The sequence below is a fragment of the Canis lupus genome, chromosome 8 (assembly GCF_003254725.2).
Source record: "Canis lupus dingo isolate Sandy chromosome 8, ASM325472v2, whole genome shotgun sequence".
Classification (NCBI taxonomy): domain Eukaryota; kingdom Metazoa; phylum Chordata; class Mammalia; order Carnivora; family Canidae; genus Canis; species Canis lupus.
The window spans coordinates 65,886,576-65,909,594 of record NC_064250.1 but is presented as its reverse complement, the minus strand read 5'-3'; positions in this window follow the sequence as shown (position 1 = coordinate 65,909,594).

Here is a 23,019-nt window from a genome sequence, read left to right as displayed (position 1 = left end):
TTCTTGGAGAACGTCCTGGACCACATGCACTCCTGAAGGAATTTTCCCAGCCACTGAACAAAGAGGCTAGGAAGAGGCCAGAAAATTCCATATCAAAGTTCCCTGGCAGCCTTTTGGAACTTGCAACCTCCACTGGGAAAGAAGAAAGAGAAAGAACCATGTCAACCACCCGCTTCTGGCCAATGGCTTTGCCCTGTCTGACCTTCCGATGAAGAAGGCATCTCCCAGACAAGACTGTCACTCAGTCACACGGGAGGAAGATCAAGAGAGAAAAATGCAGATTACCCCAAAGGAGGACACTGCCCGTGGAGTGCTAGAGAGCACAGAGCTCTTTCCTCTGCCTCCATCCAAAGTTCTGTTGCTGCTCGAATGGCCTTGAGGGGTGTTTTCAACGTCTCTGTTTTGCTCATTGGGAAGGAACAAACCTTGAACTCCCTCAAGAAGAAAGAAAGAACATAATCTGACCCAGCCTCCTGCAGACATTTGCTAGATTGAGCCTTCGTACTTGAAACTGGCATAGAGTCCATGAAATCCCTGAACCTCAACTCCAGAGTGCAAGGACATGCCCCCTGAATCTAAGCAGAATGCTAACCCCCCTTCCTTCCAAGGAAGGCCCATCACTCAGCAAGGCTCTGCAAGAGTGTGCAGGTCCCGACTGGCGTAATGCTATTCCCTATGGAAAGTGAGGACTGGTTCAGTGTGTGTGGCATGGGGTGGGTTTGGTTTGCCTGTGCAAAGGGGTTCATTTAGTGTGATCAAGTGGGGGGGGGGTCATTGTGCTGGCACATGTCATGCTGCCACAGATCATCACAACAGCAGGAGATGATCTTGTGTGAATGACGAGTTCAGTTCATGTTTAGATGTGGTCATACTGTCTTGTAAAGGTGTGCCAGGGGTCACAGCTTTGCACTGTCCACACCAGTCTCCCAGTACACTGTTAGCTCTGGGGTTTCAGTATCAGGTCAGGCAGGCTGATGCCCTCGGCTACAGGCAAATTTTCTGTTTGTGCTTTTGATGGAAACACCACTGGAAGTCTAAAAGAAAGTTTAAAAATAGCAATAGGAGGGAAGGGAGACACTCCATACATGCTGTATTCTATGAACTGAGTTATATTGGCCAGTTAATTTATCCATTTCACCTCTAGGTGTGGGCTTTTCAAGGGTGAGAACCACTTCTTATTCAATTCTACTCTCCCAATCCTGGTAGATAACAGCACATAGTAGATGCTTAAAGAATGAATGAAAGGCCAAACTTTGATTCCAATTTTAGAGGAAGGAAAAAGAGGTGGATAACATAGCTCTAAGTGGGCAAAATAAATGCGCTAGCTTTAGCATGTTAACTGCAATAGCATGATACGATACCATGTACCCACTAGAAACAATGATGGACTCATCAACAGATGAGCAGATAAAGAGACCATGATCCATCCATACAGTGGAATATTATTTAGCCTTACAGAGGAAGAAAACTCTGACACCTGTTCCACCATGATGAACCCTGAGGACCTAATGCTAAGTGAAATCAGCCAGACACAAAAAGACAAGTATTGTACGATTTCACGTATTTAAAGCACCAAACATAGTCAAATTCACAGATGTGGAAAGTAGCCTGGGGGTTGCTGAGGAGTGTGGGGAATCAGGATAATGGGTACAGAGTTTCGTTTTGCAAGATTAAAAGAGTTCTGGAGAAGGATGGTGCTGGTGGCTGTACAACCATGCGAATGTGCTCAAAGTATCTGAACTATACACTTAAAAATCGGTGGAGATGATAGATTGTATATTGTGAGTGTTTTACCATCATTAAAAACAAATATCAGAAATTTTTGTAGAAATGGAATATACTAGATTTTAAGTGCAAATAACAGAATTCAAGATGGCAGAGGCAGTGAAAACACAACGCACATGGAAAGGCATAAGCCAAAGGGAAAGCCACCATATTTTAGGTAGTGGGATTAGAACCATTTCATCACTTTTAAATGTATGTAACAGTTTTACATTTCCTTTTCAAAATTCTTAACAAACAACAACAATTAAAAAAATAGAAGAGATGCCAGAGGAATATCTAGCAGTTGAAACTTCTAAAAATACCAATAGATGTGAATGAGATTAACACAAGAGCTGGGCCACTAAGTTTCCTGATGTAGAAGGATCCAGAGCTCAGTTGGTGCCACTCATCCCTAAATAAATTTCTTTCGAGGAGGATGATCTCATTGGACTGTCCAGCAATTAATTCGACTGGAAAGATCTCCATGGCATAAAGTTAATGCTACAACATGAAAGGAAATGGAGAGACACAAAGATTGGGATTGCTATTAGCACACGCACTTGGCCATGAATGCTGGGCGTGGAGGTGCACACAGGTATATCGAGGCTGAGCTGGGGACCATGAAGCCTGATTCCCGGCAGACCATGGGCGAACCACTTCTGTCTTTTCTCCATCTGCAGAATGAAAGTCTGCACTGAGGAGCCTCTAGACAACCTTTTGGCTCCACATCTTCAAATGGATGGAGCTTATCAGCCCCTTAGAAGTCGTGAAAAACCAGGAACAATCCAACATTGAATGTCTAACAAAGCCTCCTGTCGCAAAAGGATTTCCACGAATGTTCTTTTTAAATTAATCGGATGCATATTGCAGTGCTCACCATAAATATATGAATACAAACAAGAGAAATTCATGTAAATATATAATTATATTATGCACATTATATAAATGTCATATCAACTCTGAGAGGGTAGAAACAAACCATGACTACAGATAATCATGAATAAATAACTTGTTATGCTTAGCTGTTTTGCGAAGCACAAGGTTTGCATTATGGAAAATGACTTCTATCACCCCCTCTTCTCTACTGATTTTTATATGCGTCTTACCCACCACAGAGACCTAACGGTGGCAAAGAGGCAGTTCTTGCAATGCAATATTTCAGAAGATGCAAAAGTACCAGGTCTTCTGAATGCTGAGTAGCAAGCTGCTGTGCCAGGATTGTACCAAGGGGTGAATGGAGAAGCCAGAGGGGTCTTAGGGGACCCTGAGGGTATGGTGGAGAGAGGCAGGAGACCAAATAAGATGGTGACCATTTACAAGAAATAATTGAGATGGGCTTCCTCAGGTTCCATCAGAGAGATCTAGGTACCCTTGCATGCCTCAGGGACAGCCTTGAGCTCAGTGAGGTTCCAAGGTAAGCAGGAAGTTGGAGAGTCAGAGGCTGTGTGAGGACATAGGCGCCTATGCTGGCTGAAGAGGGAATTCAGAGAAAATCCTCTTGGCTCTTGCAGGATTCAGTGGATGTCAAGAAAGCCCGGAGAACGAAGGAAGCTGAACCAAGCAGGTGCATCTCTATGTCTTGCAAGATTTGGCGGTGGGGGGGCAGGGAGAAATAGAAAGGCAGTGGTTGCAAGTAAGGGTAGTGGCTTTGCAAGCTGAGGTTGCCCACAAATTCTCAGTGGTCACACCTGATGTTGGACCTTTGAGAGGGTCCTAGAGCCCTTATAGTTTATTCAGCATCATATGATATTGTGGGAAAGTAATTGTTCCATTATTCAGAGATGCCCACAGGGGTTGGGAGAGGCCAAGTGCCAACCAAAGAGGGGACAGTCCCTGTTACTCTGTATCAAGCTGATTGGTTAAAAGCTGATCAACTTAGGTGAAAAGTTACCTGGTGTTTTGGACACTCCATGCCAAATAATTGATCTTATCACACTGTGGTAACTAGTTCTCTAGGAAGGTAAAGGTAAATCTTTACAGGAGATGGCTATGGACCAAATTTTTGTATCTCTCCCAAATTTATGTGTTGAAGCCCTAACCCCTAATGTGATATTTGAAAGTGGGACATCCGAGAGGTCATTATGTTTGGATGAGGTTCTGAGGGTGAGACCCTCATGATGGGATTAACGTCCTTAGAAGAAGAGGAAGAGTGAGCTCCATGTATAAGGGATGGAGAGAAGGCAGACATCTACAAGCCGGGAAGGGAGCCCTCACCATGAACAGAATCTGCCAGAAGCTTGATCTTGGACTTCCAGCCTCCAGAACTGTGAGAAATTAATGTCTGTTGTTTGAGCCTCCGAGCCTGTGTATTCTGTTACAGTAGCCCGAGCAGACGAAGACAGGTGCGATGATTTACCAGATTTACGTTTTATCAACTAAACAATGATGATAATGATTATTATGGGTTGAAATGTGTCCCTCACCAAAACTCATTCTGAAGTCTCAACATCCAGTATCTCAGAATGTGGCCTTATTTGGAAATAGGGTCTTTGCAAACCATTGAGTTAACATGCGATGGTTAAGGTGGGCTCTAATCCAGTATGGCTGGTGTCCTTACAAAAAGGGAAGATTGAGGGCCCCTGGGTGACTCAGACAGTTGAGTGGCTGCCTTTGACTCAAGTCATGATCCTGGGGTCCTGGGATTGAGCATCAGGCTCCCAGCTCAGCAGAGATTCTGCTTCTCCCTCTCCCTCTGTTGATCCCCTTGCTTTTGCTTGCTCTCTCACTCTCTATCTCTCTCTGTCAAATAAAACCTTTCAAAAAAAAGGGAAAATTGGAACAAAGATATGCACCACCAAGAGAATGCCACATGAAGATGAAGGCAGAAATCAGGATGACGCAGTTGCAGGCCAAGGACCGCCATGATGGCCAGCACACCACCAGAAGCTGGGCGAGAGGCCTGGCCCACATTCTTCCACACAGCCCTTGGAGGGAACCAGTGCTTCCCCCCTTTGATCAGAATCCCAACCTCCACAACTGTGAGATGGTAAATGTCTGTTGGTGAAGGCACCCAATCCATGGCACCTTACTCCAGCAGTCCTGGAAACTAAGTCAATGATGCTAATAATGATGCCTACCCCAACGCCAATGCCAGTGTAGACTGTGATGGTGGCAATCCCAGGGCTTCAAAGCAGATGAAGACAAACCCAAGGCTTTTTCAGGTAGAGACCAGCCTCGGCAGCAGTGACTCCACCACTACCATCTGCATCACCTTGAACAAGTGGCTTATCCTCTCTGGCTTCAATTTTCTCATCTCTACGACAGGGACAACATAACACTCAGAAGGTTGCCACTATGTGTAGACCAATTATGAGAAATAATGCACACAAGTGCCTGGGCCGGGGCTGGGACCCTCATCAACACAGCCAGTAGCTGTGATGTTTGCATTCTCGAGATCCTGCTTTATGAATCCCTTGACAAAGACACTCCCTAACCCTCCCAGCCATCTCGCCCCCAGCTTGCCTCTATTACTGTTTTCCACCTGCTGCAAAACCTAGACCGAGAGGCCAGGTTGATGCCTCCTAAATATGGGCACCTCAACCCAGCCTGAAGACCCCCAATTTTTCTCAAAGCTCTTGAGGTGTTGGGGGGAAAAAAGTGCTCCACTTAAATCTACTAATGTATGGATTTTATACCCTAAACAAAGATAACACTAATGAATTCACAGTCAACCTTTTCAGCCCTGTGATAGCAAAAGATTTCCAGTCACTTTAGCCTGAGCTACATTTGCACCCAGGGTCACCCAAAGAAAAGGACAACACATTAATCTTTGTCCTCCTGGTGTTGAGCGAGCCTCTCAAATAATCCATCGCACGGCATGGAGTGAAACTCAAAACCTTAAAACGCCATCTATCTGGTCCCCAATTAAAACATAATCTTTTTAAGCTGCCAATACCCACTGACCAGAATCAATAGAGGGGACGATTATGAATGGCGTTTCTTAGTGATCTGGTCCGACAGGGAATGGATTACTGCTGTCGTATCCAAGGGAGGGGAAAGTGGTTACCCGCTTGGTAACTGCCAGACAGAGGGAAGGGTGGTGGACAGCCTGGCTTTCCCCTTTGGTTTATCTGATGTGGGAACCATGTCTTATGATCATGGCCATGAAGGTGATGTCCATTTTTCAAAGATGAATCAAGCATCCATCCCAGGGATTCAAGGGATATTTTGGAACTGTATTCTCTGAACCAGGTGCCGGGAGGAAGCGTGAACAGTTGTGAGGTTGGTAAGTGATGTTTCAGAAACCATCGGCTTCCTCTCTTGCCACTTCTAACACATGAGAAAAATAAGACTTATACATGGTGTAGGATTGCACACAGGTCAAAGGAGTCAGCACGTGGGCTCAGGGCTCCTGCAGTGAAGATGGTGGTCACTTCTTCTTCACCATCCTTCAGGCATGGAGATGAGTACAACCAGCTGTGCTCCTCACACCTGCTGGGGCTTCTTCACATCATGGACCCAAAAGGCCCCTGAACCTAGCCACATCCACACCCCACGGTAGCCCAGGGCCTTCACCTGCAGTGTTCTCCACCTGTGAGACGAGACTTGTGGCCACAGCGTAATTCACAGGAGTACAGGGAGTGCAAGGCAGGCTCTGCTTCTAGACAATGGGCTCTGGATATGGTGATGAAGAATCAGGGAGTGAGAAAGGCCCAGAGACACCGAGAAACCCAGGGGATGACCTCAGGGGAGTGCTTCACAAGGAAGAACATTGAGGGAAGGAGAGGGAAGCGGGAAGAGAGGGCAGGAGCGGGCAAAGCAAGCCTCCTGGGCTAGGAGGGGAGTGCCCGTGTCCTCTGTCTCAGAGCCACCTTGACAAAACACAGGCTCTGCAGAAGTGTGGGGCTGGTGGAACCAGGGCGGGAAGAACACAGACCATGAGAGCTACTGGGAGGATGGAATTGGATCATTTTCCATGTTTTCCAACAGATGCAAGCTCAAGATTAGAGTCATTTTCGTTATTTCAGTTGTTCGGATTGCTAATGTCTTTGATTGTGATTCTTTTCATGTGGATTCAGAATCAAACAGGTTCTGACTGCGTTTGGGGGTGGCAGGCACTCAGAGCCTTAGGGGCGCCCACAGGGCAAAGGTGGGTAGCCACATAGTTGGGGTGAGGGACTGTGCCCCAGGAGAAGAGAGGTGGTTTCTCTAAAGAGGTACCGGCAGAGGTAGAGGACAGTAACCCGCCCAGGGTCACACCAGACAGATGTGGCTGGGCTGGAATCCAACCTCAAGTCTGTCCCTTCTGAGACCTTGGACAAGCCACCTGTCTGAACATCATGTTTTGTACCAACACCAAAGGGAGTAAGAGACAATGTCCCAGTGAATTAAAGAGAGACCCACAAGAGATGCTTTCATAGAGCAGGCCGTTCGTCCTCCACGGCACCTTGTCAATGGCTGAGCACCTTTTTGACAGGTGAGGTTTGGGTAGTCAGGAGAACTGGGCTTGACCTGGGCTGGGGAGACAGGACAGGGATGGGGCAGGACCATCCTGATGGGGGCACGGTTCAGGGAGAGTGAAGGTGATTTAAAATTGGAAAGACAGGTCATGTTCAGAATGGTAGGGCCTCAAGTGCCAAGACAAGAGCTTGGACACAAGGACTCTACCTATGAAGGACAGGCTCAGTTCCTCATGCTTAAGGAAACATTCAAAGTTGAATGCCAGACATGCCACATTCTGTTGTGGTTGGGTCTCTTATCCTGACTCTCTTGAAACAGAAACCATCTGATAAAAGTCTGCTTCCAACTTAGAGCACATCAAAAATCTTTGAAAGTCAGACTTGAGGGGCACCTGGGTGTCTCAGTTGGTTAAGCGTCTGCCTTCAGCTCAGGTCATGATCCTGGGGTCCTGAGATGGAGTCCCACCTTGGGCTCCCTGCTCAGCGAAGAGTCTGCTTCTCCCTCCCCTCCCCATTCGTGCTCTGTTGCTATCTCTGTCTCTCTCTGTCTCTCTCTCTCTCTCAAATAAATAAATAAAATCTAAAAGATAAAAGTCAGACTTGAGGATTCAAAGTTAGTGACCTTCTGATGCTTTTAAAGCTTGCCTCTCTACAGAGAACTTCCTAATTCATTACATGGGACATCACTGAGATGCTCAGATAGATCTGACGTGTAGCCAGAGGGTGGAGGAAGACTTGCTTTTCCTGGAATATCCTTGGCTGCTGGTCCTCACTCTCCTCCCTCCTTCCTCTGTCTTTCTGCCTTCCCTTCCACGAAAAAACGATTTTTCAAGTATACGTGCACTCAGGACCAGGGTTAATAAATACCAGGGACATGTTCACATCATATTTTAAAACAACTTAACCAGATTTGAATATTTTGCATGGTTTCCATTGACTTTAAGTTCAGTTCAGTAGCAATCAAGGAAATTAGTATCAAACTAGACCATAATTGTATAACGAGACAACCAATCATGTTTAATCTGCATGAAAAAAAAAATAGCAACACGCCATCCAGGATGAGGAATGTTTACGCGGAGCCCGGATACTCTTCTGCAGACCATTTTATTAGAGATTTCCCTATCTATCAAAAACCAAGCAGGGTTGTTCCTTCAAGGGCAGAGGTCAAAGGGAATGTTGGGTGGGAGGAGATACCCAAGCTCTCCTGCCCACACAGGGGCTTGCACCCCCAGCGCCTGTGATGCAGGTACAATGAGCTCACTTTTCCAGGTGGTTTGTCAAGGCTGAATGAACCAGTGGGAGGGCTTTGGGTTGCAAGGAACAGAAATTGGGCTGTATCTGGCTTAACCAGGAAGGAATGTGATGGGTCACTAGCATCCAGCACTTCTCTTCTTTCCAAAGGCTCTGGCTCCCTCCATGCCTCTCAGCATCCCCCAAGGGCTGCCAGACACCACAGGGACAGCATGCTTTCTCATTCATGGTCAGAGGTAAAAAAAGAATGAGTTCTCTCTTGCTCTGTCCTAAAAGACAAGGAAGGGTATTTCCCGAAAGACCTTGGCATGGCCTTCCGGTTGCATTGGCCCGAAGTGACTTAAGTCCACCCCTTACTGAACGGGCTGGGGCCTGCTCGGTGGGGATGGACAGGATCTGGTGGCGTCCACAGCGTCCACTTCAGGCACTCCGCTGGAAGGTGTCTGAGGAGGGCCTCGGTGTTGATGAGTCACCAGAAATTAATGATAAAATATGTAACAGATGCAGCAATTGCTATGTACGCTGCTGAAGTATCTGAAAGCATCCAACTCTTTCACTAATAGGATTTTAAATACTGCTTTCCTGCCTCACAAAATGACCCAGGTTAGACATAAAAGAAAGTCTTAGACCTTAAAGAAATGCCACCAGTGTGCGTCACTCACATGCACACACACATCATTTAAAGCTCAGAAAGAGACCAAACAAACACCAATTTATTTTACAGAATTTTTAAAGGTAAGCAGAAGCCATGGAGCCACTATTATTAAATCACAATCTAAAATTCTATCCTGAAACTAATATTACACTATATGTTATCTAACTAGAATTTAAGTAAAAACTTTAAAAAGCAAAAAATAAATAAATAAGTAAAAATCATGGGGCACCTGGGCAGCTCAATCAGTTAACCATCTGCCTTCAGCTCAAGTCATGATCTCAAAGTCCTGGGATCGAGCCCCACATTGGGCTCCCTGCTCAATGGGAAGTCTGCTTCTCCCTCTCCCTCTGCCGCTACCCACCCCCGGCTCATACTCTCTCTCTCTCTCTCTCTCTCTCTCTCTGTTGCTTTCTCTGTCTCACTCTCAAATAAATAAACAAAATCTTAAAAAAATAAACAAATAAAATACAATAAAAACCCTAATTGAAATGGTGACACCAAAGAACCCATAACGTTGAAACACCAAAGTGTAAAATATGAGCAATTAAACAACATGATTATGAAGAAATTATTTTTGCTCCACTGAATTTTCTAATTTTTAAGTGGGAAGACGTCTCTCCTAATAATATATTGGTTAAAGGCACCATTTATTAGGAGCTCACAAAGTGTGGACGTGGGCCAGGTGCATCAGCTGTATCATCTCCTTTCCTCTTCACACACCTAAGAAGGAGGTGCTATGCCGTTTATGAATGAAAAACTACCCCCATTTATGAATGTGCTTAAAAATTAAAACTTAAGGAAGTTTCTTCAATTTCCTAAGACACCCAGGCAATGAGATGTCAGCTGCAAGGTCGGATGATTCAACCACCATGCTGCCATGATGGAGTCTTCAAGAACCATTGAGCTAGACTTGATTCAAAGATTCACTCACTTATTTACTGGCTTATGCTAACCGAGTGCCTTCTGTGTTCCAGCCAGGCACTGTGTTAGCCTCACCAGGAACTACTCACTGGGGGGAAGTGTAGGCACAGCAGAAGGCTTTGTTCTGACATTTTATTTCTCTAAAGGGCTGCAATTCAATACATAGTCCATGGTCTCACCTGTCAGAGAGAGTCATGTTAATGTGGCCGAGAATTTACCTATGTCTTTTACATATTTCTATTGCTGGAACAACTCGATAAGGTTTCTTGGGGTCCTAATTTTATAATAAGTATTTTTTTTGAAAAATCCTTTCTATTTAAAAAGATGTTAGTAGGCCACAAAATATGATTATATCATAATTTGCCATATTTGGCTATTATTAGAAATTTATGCAGCTTTCACAAGTTTCATAGTACTTAATAGTTCAAAGTATTATTGCATTAAATATATCTATATATATGAGTTTTGACTACAGTTCTCTAGGTAGGAAATATACCTAGGAATCTAATCATAAAAGACGGGAGCATTTCACAGACTTTTCAGGATTTGCATGCTGAGTTGGAAGGTCACAGATAAGCAGGCCAAATAGGGGAGTTATCAGGACTTAAAGTTTTTGAAATTTGATGTCACGGAGTCTCTGTGGGGTTTTATCCTAGGGTTCAGTTCCAGGCATAGCCTCTTGAGTAATGACTATTACTGGTATAATGACTAGTACTTTCTTTTAAGAGGGCCACTGACCGATGTCCACCTAAAAGAACTTTCGTTGCCATGTCAGCCAAGGTCTTTGTCAGTACTGAGTTCAAAGACCTTTGAGGTAATCGTTGGCCAGGGTGAACTGAGAAGAGCCAGGTCCGTGTCCCCAGGCCAAAACTTACAGAGGTTTGAACTTCTCAGGAGCAGTTTCCACCTCTCTTCTAAGGGCTAGGCTATGGAAAATGACAGATGCTTAAATTAACGCCCTCCCCCGCAAAAGACACTTGTAGACACTTTAACATAGGTTACAAAAGGGCTTCAGAATATCAAAAGTCTTTCTGCAGTCCCCACCCTCACCCCCGCTTTTGACACTTACTAGGATCCCAGGTAATTCTGTGGCGCTACGGTCCTCCCCGAGTACAGCACCTGCCATGGAGCAGGTGCTCAGATGTATGTGATGGATTGATTGATTCATGGCTGAGTCAGAACAGTTTACTAACTTCCAGTCTTCACTTTCAAAAGTTATTCTCTAGTTTCATTTTAAAACAGAATTACTGGGACACCTGGGTGGCTCAGTGGTTGAGCACCTGCCTTCAGCCCAGGGCGTGATCCTGGAGACCTGGGATCGAGTCCCACGTCAGGCTCCCTGCATGGAGCCTGCTTCTCCCTCTGCCCGTGCCCCTGCCTCTCTCTCTGTGTCTCTCGTGAATAAATAAATAAAATCTTTAAAAAAAAACAGAATTATTTGACACCTCCTTATGAACCTCACATTTTTAAGGAACGGCACTATCTTCAGCTACTACACAGAACAGTGATCAGCACCACAACCCAGAGACCGAGCCCCGAGAACCCACCCACCCTGCAGCCTGTCTGTATGGCTGAGAGCTACGAATGACATTTACATTTTAAGAGGTTGAAAAAAAATTATGACATCTGAAAATTATATGAAATTCACATTTCTGTGTCATAAATAACGATTGATGAGAACACAGTACCACCCCTTCATTCTATCTTGTCTACCGCCACTTTCATGCTACAAGGGCATAGTTATTTAGTTGTGATAAAGACCAAACAGTCCCACAGAGACTAAAATATTTATTATCTGGCCTTTTACACAAGGAGTTTGCTGACCCCTACCTAGTATAGAGAATTCATCTGGCTTAAAGTACATAATAATTGAATGTAGCAGAGTGAAATATAAACAGAAAAAGTTAGTGCACCACCTCCCAATGAATTGATAGATGATGAGAGAAAAGGAGGGAAGGAAGGAAGGAAGGAAGGAAGGAAGGAAGGAAGGAAGGAAGGAAGGAAGGAAGAAAGAAAGAAAGAAAGAAAGAAAGAAAGAAAGAAAGAAAGAAGAAGAAAGGAGAAGGAAGAAAGAAGGAAGGAAGGAAGGAAGGAAGGAAGGAAGGAGACTCATATCAATAAAAATCTATCAGACATCCTTTTTCTCAATTTTTTTACATGACGCTTGAATTTTAAAAAATATACATGTGCCAGAAATTGCAGGTAGAACAGTTCAGAGTGAGGGAATAGTTGTTTTTTTTAAAAAAGAAGCAAATGCTAACATATTTCCATTTTTTTTTGCAAACAAAGCAAAACAAAAACAGAATAATAATTTTAAAAATTCTTAAAACTTGCCACAATGATCCCAAGCAGCCATTGGGCTAAAGTCAGTTAGGAAACAGGCTCACCTCACTGGACTGGAACTAATTCTCTAATGAGAGAGGTGGGATTGACCTTGAGGAGAGATTTTAAACAGGCTGCAGACACCATCCGGCGGGTCGTCAGCCTCCAAACACGTGGCCCCTCCTGTGGTAAAGATTACCCCTCAAAGTCAGCAAGTAACTTACAGTAATGGATTTCAAAGTCAAGAATCTAATGCAAATCTAAGCATTTGCTATACACTCTCGGAAGTCTCGACAGATTAAGTTTGAAAGTATTTTCATAGATCATATCTACATAATCTAATAGAGGTGATTTCAGGAATACAGAGGATGCTTCCTGCAACGTACTCGCCAGAGTGCTACTCCACCAATAATAATATCAATAAGGCGTGCCTTTTCGTTTGAGGTGTTTTTTTTTTTTTATTTCATCCAATTTGTAGAACCGCATTGAGGGGTTTTAAATAACCTGCTTCTCTGCAGAGAGGTCTTCGTCTTGGCAAAAGTATGGGGGAGAAATTGGTAATTCCAAGGGGAAGGGATCCTCGTGTCCGCTAAGTTTATGTAACATAATTGACTTTGTGAAAGGACGCTTGGAAATCGTGTGATTTACGTCTCAGGGGAGCTTAATACATCACCCACACAGGATTTCCACTTATTTAAATATTTCATTTTAAAAGGTGCAGCTGGCTCGTGACTCCATCAGCACCCACCCTTCCCGGACTGAGATGGGTTCTCCAGCCCACGCAGAACACCCATGACTGCAAGCAGATGAACCTCCTTCGCCTCCTCCTTTGACAAGGGGAACCTGTGCTGTCACATTTCGTATCTCCATCAAGTTACATGAGGTCCCCGGGTGGATTTTTCCCCAGCTAATATGTTTGGGGGGTGGAGGGGGGTGGATGGGAAAAGATTAGACTCTTAAAACTTCAATTTTCCTAATGTAAGTCACTTTTTCTGATGTAAAAGCATGTCGGTGCGTTCAGGGTCCTGGGGCGGGGGGATGACAGCACTGCACATTCTCGGGTGCAAGCTGCAGAGACATCGTAGCTCCCTCTCAGTTCTGCTGTTTACCCTCTCTGTGACTTTGGATATGTAGCTTGAGGCCTCGGAGCTTCCCTTCCCTCTGGTATAAACTTAGGCCGATACACCAGATGATGAGCACCAGGCTCTGCCGAGACATGTGTCACAAAGACAGCCAGCTCATGTTCTCAAGGAGCTCCAGAGAGCTCAGGTTACTGGAACCACCCAAATCATAAGGCAGCAGGTGGACAACTGAACCACAACGCTGTCAGGTAGCATGAAACGCCATGAAGATAAACCAAATCGGAAGACCCAACAGAGAGGTTTGGCTGAACATAAACCTGAAGGAAGAGAAGAATCCATGACCCTACGTAGAGGGAAAGGCAGATGCCAGAGCTCCAGAGCAGGTGAGCAAGGCCGAGAGCAAGGCCAGGAGGAGCAATGGGACTGAGAGGGAAGGAGAGGAAGGACCGAGACAGGTGCAGGTGCTGTTGAGCGCCTGGGCCTCGGAGAAGCCTCGGCTTGTATTCTTAGGACAGTGAGAATCCACTGGATGGCTTTAGAACGGAAATGACACGAACGAGTCAATGAATGAGTGTGAATGAACGAACGAGGCCCATGAAAGAACTTCTTTAAAGCATTGTGCAAATACACACAAAAGAGCTGCGTGTTTACTGCCCTTTTATTCTGTGCAAGCGCGAACACAAGGGAAAGTTCTGTCTGCGACAGATGGCGTAGACGGCAATGATCTCAGTCAAGGCTAGCTTAGTTTGGGATAGTTGGAGGTCACCTGTGAACACGGCAAAGGAAAGACACGGGGATTTAGTCATCCCTTCTGCAAGCATGAGCTCACAGCGCTCAGTGCTGAGTGTCATTCTATACAGAAGCCCGTTAGAGGCCATATCAAAAGCGCAGCGCAGCTCACGAATGTACACTTAGCGGATAATGTTTATGGGGGTGTAATACTATGTGAACAAACAGCTGTGGCTTGAAATACACCTCCCAGGGGACACGGATTGAAAGGGGGCTGCATCCCAAGCTCCTTAGGTGGCTGTGCCTACCAGTGTCAAAGGAGTGGTGTAAGCTTCAAGTAACAAGTCACCACGTGTGAAAAATATGCAAACTTTGGAGAAATGCAAGACAGAAAAAAGAAATGTGTCAAATTACTATTTTTAATTGTTATTTGATCTTAAGGACACATCAGTAGATTAATAAATCCTGAGTTCATTTTCCAACTGGCTAAATCTTTTCATTGAGAAAAATCGGAGATGGCCTTATATTTAGGGTCATCTCAGTTTTAGGCATGAGCAGCTTATGTAGAAACTCATGGTCCTTTCTACGCCAGTGTGTTCTTGTTCACCTATTCCTTGAATGAAGACGCTTGGAAAGATGTCACATGGAGTCTGGAGCAGGCAATGTGTACTAAACAGTCTCCGGCCACCTGCCACCGTCCTCCCCTCTGTCCCCCACCCTGCTCTCTTCTGCCCCCATCCCCCACCCCCTACCCCATCCCTGTCTCCAATCCCCCACCCCACTCCCTTCGGTGCCACCTACCCCACTGCAGGGGCTGAAGACTGGAAGCTGCAGTTCTCAGCCGTGTTCTATAGCAGGTGGAAAGCCCTTGTGTGGGATCTGGAAGGTGAGAGAAGCAGGAGCCATGACGGCCCCTGCAGGAGCTTCAGGCACCCCACTTCTACAGGCAATAGTTTTCACTGACCTCAGCTGAGTGCTGGCAGCCGTGCCCCCATTTCTGCAGCTCCTGAGTGCCTAGCTGGACACACCTCCCAGATCCTCCCAACACCAGCCCTTCTGTCTTCTCAAAGCCACCAATGCCCTGTGTGTATTAAGTCCCTTCCCACCTGACACACTCAGGGTCCCGGAGGCTGGACTGATCCTAGCTAGCCTCACTGATTGAGGGTGTCAGTAGCTCTCTCTGGGCCCGGCTTGGGCTGACCTTGATCTTGGGCCTCGGCCTCTGTGGTTTCTCAGCACCTACCTGCTCCTTTTTGTTAAAATATCAGGACTGGGGCTCCTGGGTTGCTCAGTGGTTGAGTGTCTGCCTTCAGCTCAGGGCGTGATCCCAGGATCCTGGGATCTAGTCCCACATCAGGGTCCCTGCAGGGAGCCTGCTTCTCCCTCTGCTTATGTCTCTGCCTCTCTCTGAGTCTCTCATGAATATATAAATAGAATCTTAAAAAAAAAAAAAAAAACCACTAGGGCTGCATGCAACAGATCTGTGAATGAAAGAGAGAGTTCCCCATCACTGGCGATGCACAAGCAAACACCAGACGGTCACTAACCAAATATGTGATGCTAGGGAGTCCCAGGAAAGGAGCCCCGCAGGTCCATTAGAGGGCTCACCCCCCCTCCCTGGAGCTCCTGAGGAGGCTCAGGCCTTGCTTGGGACCCCTTCCAACTTTCTCCCCTGGATATACATTTTACTGCAGTCCTGAAAATTAACCTCTGCCTGCTGGCCCGAGGCAAGTCCAATCTCTGTGCCAGATCAACTCTGCCTGTGGGCACAAGGAGCTAGGCCTGAAGGCACGGTGGAAGCCACCCGGGAGAAAGAGCGGTAGTCTTTGTAGCTCTGGCTTGAGGCATGAGCCAACTCCAGTGCGGAGGGTCTGGGCACTCACTGCACTTCCACCCCCGCCGGCTGGCTAGCTTTTCCAGAAACATCGTCCCCAGGCAGCCTCCTCCTCCCCTATCCACCAAGTGGGGTTAGGTCTCCCCGTTGGAGCATCCACATCTATAGTGCAGGCACTGTCCCTCTGCATGTATACACTGGAGCAAGAAAGAGTCCACTTCTCTATATTTCCAGAACTCACCTGAATCTCTCTCATTTGGGTCTATATTAGTATAAGTAAGCATAAGCTCAGTGCTAAGACAGGGTCCCCCAAATGCTCTCCTAAAGGAAAGGGAAATTTATTTCTCACTCACATAATAGTCCAGAGAAGGAATGGAAGCTCTGGGTCTCCACGCTGGAGGGGGAAGAGGGGTACACGCTGGTGGGGGGCATCCCTGTCACCCTCAAAGTGGGGTATCCATCTCTAGATCTAGGTCGGGTGCCCCACTTGATCTCAGCCTTGGTTCTGATGTTGCAGACTTTGGAGGGACTGTGATAGCAACGTAGAGGTCACGCAGCTGCATTTGAAGTGCGAGAAGCAGAAGTACATTGCACTTGACCTCAGACCCAATGTCCAACAGGTGAAGGGCATATCTATGATATGCTACCTCCTGTAGCAAAAGGGACTCTGCGGCGGTGACTTAGATTAGGGACACAGAGCAGAGGACTATTGTAGATTATCCAGTAAGGCGCAGAGTAATGGTGGGAATCCTAAAAGTGGAGAAGCTTTCCCGGCTGTCAGAGAGATGTCACCACAGAGAGTCGGAGATGCGGACTCCGAGTGTGGAAGGAGGGAACGCGAGCTGCCTCTGGAAGCTGGAAGGGATAAGAAAGTGGATTCTCTCCTGGGGCTTCCAGAAAAAAATATAACAGGCTGACACCTTGATTTCAGCCTAGTGAAACGTGTATCAGCATTCTGACCTCCAGAACTGTAAGAAAATTAAATTGTGCTGTTTTAAGCCGCTAAGTCTGTATAGTTTGTTACAGCAGCTGCAGGAAGCCAATACACCCCGCCACATGACCCTACTTAGCTGCAAGGGAAGCCAGGAGATGCCCTGCCCCTCCCCACTCCACCCAAGCTAGCCCAAAGACACCTTGGCTGTGCCCCTTTGCTCCCGTCACCTCTGCTGGGAAGCCCTCTGGGTCTTCCACCCAGCACCACCCTATGCAGCCCGTGCCTCCTAGCATCACTTGAGGTCTGGTATAAGCAGTTCCTTTGCCAAATGCCTCTGTCATCTCCCCCCGGAAGCTCCCTGAGGACGGGAGCCAGGGCTCACGCCTGTGGATGTCATCATCTAGCAAATAGGACACAGCAAATAGCAGGTGCACCCAAAGGTATTTGCGGATGAATTGGGTGGTGAACTCCTAGGCATTTTTCAATGAGTTGGACTCACATGCCCCAGGGAGCCTTGAAAAGAACAACCAGAAAAGACTGATTTCTGGGTTCCTTTGCAGGGAGGAGCTGTGTGCATCCTCCTGACATCTCTGGTCACCAGCACACAGCAGTGCTCAGTAAATACTTGATTACAGAAGGGCTCAAGGTGGGCATGAGTCTCCTCTCTCTCCTTCTCGGCCCCCATTTACTTATTCAACCAAATTTTACGGGTCCCTGGCCCACCCCAGCATTGTCCTGGCCCTGAGGATAAAGAGGGGTACCCTCTCTCTGCCTCCAAGGAGGGTGGGGAGAAGGCAAGAAACTAATGGATACTGAGCCTGGTGGGGTGTTTTTTTTTTTTTTTAATTTAATCCTCACAAGTGCTTCCTATGTTGGGTAATCTCATTCCATTTCGCCAATGAGAAAAAAGGATTAGACAGGCAAAGTCAGTTGTCCAAGGTCATAAAACTAGTGAGCGATGGGGCTTGTGTTTGAGTCAAGGACTGTCTGACTCCAAAACCCATCCCACTGGGCTTCCTCACTAGGGAAGAGATGGAATAATTTTTTTATTTTTTTTTAATTTATTTTTTATTGGTGTTCAATTTACTAACATACAGAATAACCCCCAGTGCCCGTCACCCATTCACTCCCACCCCCCGCCCTCCTCCCCTTCTACCACCCCTAGTTCGTTTCCCAGAGTTAGCAGTCTTTACGTTCTGTCTCCCTTTCTGAATAATTTTAAAAGAGAAAACAAATAAATAATAATAAGTAAGTGGATGGGTGTGAAGCTACAGGCAGGAAGACAAAGTGCTGTAATTGATCAGGAAAGGGACAGGTCGCCCGCTGGCCAGGCCAGGCGACAGACGACCAACGGGCGGGAGAAGCACAGCAACGGGGACGGCAGAAACACAGCCAGCGCCTAGATGGTACGGATTCATCCTGAACCTGGGATTGCTCAGGATGTGCACTGCACAAGGAGGCGCACTCGCTAAGGAGGCGCTATTCCCATTCCAGACAATGTTTACTTAAGAAAATCTTCTGACTGATGAAGTCAAGTGTTTTGTTTTGAAAGGAGCATCTTTTCCTAATTCCAGCATTTTCCAGTGCTGCTGACTGGACTAGAGGCAGCCCCAGGCCCAACTCAGAATTCAGTCCAATCAGGACCATGACGCAGGGGCGCCCAGGTGGTTCAGCCATTGAGCGTCTGCCTTCGGCTCAGGGCGTGATCCTGGGGTTCTGGGAGTGAATTTCCACAGGTCCACAAAACAGAATCCCTGACAGCTGTTTATTTTTTTAAAAAATCACATTTTCAAAAATAGCTTAATAATTTCGGAAAATGGCCATGCTGTAAAAAAGAAGAAAAAAAAAAAAAAACGGGCAAAAACAAGATGCAAGACTTTTCATACACACCTTCTTGTGTGTGTGTCTGTATGTGTGCGTTTATACGCATACACACACATGAATCTGTAATCTCAAAGTTTTCTATCATGCATGTGTATTATCATTTTAATTAAAGAAAACCTAATATTCTTTTATTTTTTATTTTTATTATTATTATTATTTTTAGCATCTAGTTTCCAAAGGACCTGGGACTCTGTTTCAGGGCCCAAAGGGCAGCACGGGGGCCTGGTCTCTGATGTGCTGCTGTGATCATGGCAGCGCCGTCCTAGGGCAGGTCGGGGACCCAGGTCCCTGAATCCAACCGCGTGTCCGAGCCAAGGGCCCACATTGCGCCCCTCCACGGTGGCGGGGCGGGCTCATAGGACTCACGCTGCTCCTAGGACGTCCCCTGCTCTCAGTGTCATCCACAAGCAAATTTGGGAGAAAGGCGCCTCACCTCGTATCAAATGGCCCCGCGACACGTCCGATGTGCACTTTGCCCTGCTACGCCACCACCGGGACCCGGGCACTTTAGTGCATCTTAGGAAGCCGTGGTGGTGTCAAGGGTGAACATAATGCAATTGGAATGGACTTTTAAGTCACTGAAGGCGGTGGGGAGGACTATCTCTCTTACAGCCGCTCTGGTGGAGGCCCCTGGAAGGTGACAGGTGGCAGGAGGAGCCGTGAGCATCTCGGAGCTGGGAGGGGTAGGAGAGAGGCGGCCACAAGTGCAGGCCACCCAAGGGGGACAGTGAGGACACACCCAGGGACTTCGATTTCCCGTGAAATTTCCCCCCAGCTACCAGGACAGAACTTTCCAGGCCCATGCTCTCTTCTTAGGAAACTTCATTTTTCTACTGACATTTCTAGTTGCGCATCTATCTTAAAACTATATTGAAACATTAGGAATTCCCACCTCACCCCTCATTCCTCCGCCTTCACCAAAGCCACCTTCATCTCTTCCCGCTTCCTTTCAGATTTCCCCCATTCTGGTCCCTCCATCAGCCTGCTGCCCTACTTTCCTTTAACACCTGATGAAACTCAGTCTTTCTGAAGGTTTTCCCCGTGTGGCTTGTCCAGCCTCACCTGTAGCTTTCGGGGCCCTCCTCCAGGGGTTCCCCCAGCTTCTGGCACACCCTTGCTGCCACCCCTGCCCTGCCTCCCCATCCCTCCTGGGGGGCTGCTAGGAGGCAGGGGCCACGTGCATTCATGGAGCACCTCCTCCGCCAAACACAGACCCAGGCACACCTTACTGTCGAGAAGAGAAGTATTTAAACTCCCCGGAGCTGTGGCATCACACGTATTTTTTGCAGCCAATTTTTGGCTCAACGTGTTATCCATCATCACCTGCTTTTCTTTTTTTAAGATTTTATTTCTTTATGAGAGAGAGAGAGAGGCAGAGACACAGGCAGAGGGAGAAGCAGGCTCCCTGCAGGGAGCCCGACATGGGACTCGATCCCGGGTCTCCGGGATCACGCCCTGGGCCGAAGGTGGTGCTAAACTGCTGAGCCACCCCAGCTTCCCCCATCACCTGCTTTTCAACAAGATAAATCACGCTCAGCAGCTGCATCATACTCAACCCATTCCCCACTCCACACACATTTATGGAGTGTCTGCTGTATGCACACCTCGTGCAAGGCACAGGGAACCCAAAGGAACATGTAGTGTGCCTCCTGCCCTCTGGCAGTGACAGCAACACATTCACAGATTCAGAGGATCACGAAACTGAAGTGAACACCAGCCCCATCCCACCCCTTTGACAGATGGGAAAACAGAGGCACAGAGCTGGTCACTAGCAGAGCCCAGGATCCCAGATCCCCAGCCCGAGGCTCCCGACAGCCCACCCCTCTCTCCAAGTGACAACAAAGGAATGTGCTCCCTTATTAATTTGACTTCTGCAGAGTTCTACATCAAACCAAAGCATTCAAAATTTTAAAGTTTGATCAGCTGAGAAATAAGGATATTAAATATGATTGCATTTGAGGGTACAGACTGTTCTTCCATTACCTGCTTTGATTAAAAAAAGCTATCTGGGCTCTGAGGTAGAAAAGTTAAATGCGACCAGAAAAAAAAAAAAAAAAAAAAGCCTTCGAGTTTGCTGTCGTTCCTAATTTCTGTAAGAAAATGGTGTTGTTTAAGATGTGTTCGTCACCACGTCAAGAACACATGAGTTAGCATCTGCAGCTAATACCCCCTCTCCCCTCCTTAATTGCTAAAAATGAAAGCGATTAGGAAAAATAAAACGTTGTTCCTATGATTCCTTCGGGAACAGAAGAAAGGCTGCATTTTTTAATGGGACATAGACCAGCAGTTCCGATTCCTACGCTGAAATTTAATCGATGCAGTAGCGAAGTTTAAATCGTAATAAAGTTTTTTTGTCTTCGGGTTATGAGGGTTGAAAACTACCCATAGCACCGTTTGCGTGAATATGCTTTCAGGGCCATCCCAGCCCGTCGTGTCACACGGGGACTCTGACAGTCACTGCCAGGCTAATCGTTTCCACGTTGCTCCATCTCCTCTGAGCTTTGCAAGTGGAAGTGGAAGTGAGTTCTGGGTCCACTATACCCAGAGAAGTGTCAGGATATAGGGTTACCAGATTCAGCAAATAAAGATACAAGATGCCTGGTTAAATCTGACTTTCTTTTAGCTCAAGTATGTCCCATACAATATTTGGGGCATACTTTTACCGGAAGAAACTCAAAATTCTACTGGGCGTTCTGTATTTTGTTTGGCAGCCCCAGGCAGGAGGCAAGCTGTGTGCCAGCTCCCATCTTGTCTTCCCTGGACTGGTTCCTAGGGTCCCCAGAGTTGGGTCCAGAACACTCAGGCTGGCCAGGGTCTCGGGCAGGAGGGGGCTGTTAATAGAAGCAGGTGGATGAGCGCAGGACCTGTTTCCAAGAGCATAGTCTACAGTCCTAAGGCAGAACCCTCCAGACAGCACCTCAGTGTCTAGATGCAGAAGAGCAGACAGGCCTTGGGGTTCTCCATTTGGAGTCATATGATGGGGCCCGGTTTGGGACTACAAGGCAGCTCCAAGGAAGCCAAGCCCTAATGCTCCCCTTTTGTTCTTAGGCACCTGCCACCAGGTAAGAACAGTGTCTGCAAAGGGCCGAGGTGAGAGGTTACCAAACTTGTATGCACATAAGCATCCCTGGGAAGCCTTGCTAAGAACCCAGACTTAAGCCCCATCCCTTCCAATCAATTACTTGGCCCACTGCGGGGCCTGGTGGGTCACCGCTGCCTGGGAGTCTCTCCTGATTTAACCCTTGGTACCTCAGGCTCCCTTTGTACTTGGCAGCACAGGGGGCCCTATCCCTGGTTCTGGCCTCCAGACCTGCGTTCCTCCAACAGGTGCTCACAGCCACCAAGGCAGGGGCTGCAACCAGCAAGCGGGAGTCTTGTTTTTCTTTATAATAAAAGTGTTGGATACACTTCAGTACTAGCTTCTCTCATCCTGCTAGGCTCCCTGAGAGTGGAGGGGGATGTGTGGGCCAGTAGAGGCACACAGACAAGACAAGGTCAGGCCTGGGGCTGCTAGCCCCATAGAGGTGGCCCAAACAGCCTGGGGTGTGTGCCCTCAGCCTCATCTGTCCAATGGCCAGTGCTTGGGGCTGGTGCCTCCTGTCCCAGGTGAGCTAGACCAGCGCCTAGAGAAGGGGAAGGGCTGTGCCTAAAAAAATGAAAATAAAAAAATAAAAAATAAAAAAAATAATTGTACTAAGTAATCTGCATCTTTAAACAACACCCCCCCCCATACACACACACAAACACATACATACACACCAGGTGATCTACAAATAGTAGAGTCTCTGGAAAAACACGACCCCAGGTCTTAGTCTCTTCTCAAACACAGATAGAGAAAGGCATTACTTTTTAAACGCAAAGTGAAAAGCATTTTCTCCAAAGATCCTATCATTCTTTAATTTGGCATTTCACATTTTGATTCTGGATCATTTCTATTTTAACAACACCAAGCAAAAATCAGAATGAAGAGTAGTACTTGTGCACATGGACCATTTTTCGAAAAATCCATTCTCTCGTCTCAGTCAGTTTTTTTGTTTCTAAAAACTCAGTATCATTTTCCCCACGATGAGGACCAAGTTGAATTATTTATAATAGTTTAATTATAGGCATATATGTTACTTCTGTGCTTGCAAGACAAACATAATTGCAGAATTTTCAATTAATAATGTGAAATTATAAGATGAAAATAATTGCAGAATTTTAGAATTAAAACAGAAGAAGGAAGTCAGTGACTTACAAAAACA